Source organism: Protobothrops mucrosquamatus, unplaced genomic scaffold, assembly GCF_001527695.2.
Source record: "Protobothrops mucrosquamatus isolate PMUCROS unplaced genomic scaffold, P.Mucros_1.0 scaffold331, whole genome shotgun sequence".
Classification (NCBI taxonomy): Eukaryota; Metazoa; Chordata; class Lepidosauria; order Squamata; family Viperidae; genus Protobothrops; species Protobothrops mucrosquamatus.
This window is the reverse complement of record NW_015386670.1, coordinates 214448-215843: the sequence shown is the minus strand read 5'-3', so window position 1 is coordinate 215843 and position 1396 is coordinate 214448.

The following is a 1396-nucleotide window of genomic DNA, read 5'->3' as shown; positions in this document are numbered from 1 at the left end:
CTCTCTCTCTCTCTCTCTCTCTCTCTCTCTCTCTCTCTCTCTCTCTCTCTCGGAAGCAACTGGATATTTTGTTCCTTATCCTCGGAGATATTAGCTGTCACTAAGTTACTAAATCCTTTTGAAAGCCATCAGAATTAACGATTACATTATAGGGAAGCAATTAAAAAACTATGAGGGCAATATGGAGGTATTTTGTATTGATTGTTTCTGTGTCCCTGTATTAGAGTAGGATTAATATGAATCAGTTAGGCAAAATATGCTTACATTTTCTTATTCTCACATTTTACTTTGCATTGTAAGCCACAAAGAAAGCTACAAAACATTATAGGTCACGGAAGAACTCTTGATGACTAGAATATTTCCTGATTCTGAAATGTCATCAGATGTTGCTAATTATTTTTCATTTTTAGCAGCACGATAGGGATATAGCCTGGCTTTAAAAAGCAATGGTCTGAACTTCTGAGCATATGGGGGACATATCCTAAGTAATCCTTAAAGATATAATACCCCTAGATGTAACTTATTTTCCTAATGCTTAATCATTGGATACAGTTATTTGGTGAAGAGCCAGTACCTTGGATTCTATATTACTGAAGGGCATTGTTACAGACAGAGAAGCTATTATTTTCTTTATTATCTTGCAGAGTCCTCTGGGTAAGTTTTGTATGAACTGAAATAAAGTATAAAGGAACAATATATAGCTTACAGCCTGGACTTGTTTTCATTGCCCAATATAAAAGGGTAGTTATTGCAAAATAAAAATACAGTATTATCTTATCTTCTGTTTGTTTCAGAGTGATTGGACAATGGTTTCAAGCTACACCAAGCAATTTAGCTTCTAGATCAAATGCTACTGTTGCCTTATTCCTGGATCAACAGCTAGCCATACCTCATGCAAGGCATTCTGCAACCTGCCAGCTCCATCACAGATAAAATGTTTTCTAGATCTTCCTTTCCTTTCTATCCTATAATAATGAAACATCAATCTGCATTTCCTTCATTTGTCTGGATCCCATTCAATTGCATCCAACAGATGGGGTTTTTTTTTTTGTTTTATTTAGTTCAACATTCTCAGGATAGCTTTCACAATTAAGAGTCAATTAAGGTCTTGGAATCAATGAATATGTTTCTTCTTTAGGAGCCCTCTGAGAGCATGCTGCCCTGGCCATTCAGAACTTGATATAATCCTTCAATGATGTCAGTGCCCTGAACAGACAGCAACATATGGTTAATATTACCCAAACTTGGAAATTAAGTAGCATTATAGGCTAGATTGGAAAGCCTGAAAAACATTGCAGAGAAGGTAGTGGCAAACTACTTTTGTTCAGCTACCAAGGGCTGCATGGATGCCTCCTTATGGGTAGCACGAATTGAGCTTGGCATCTTGGAGACTTTA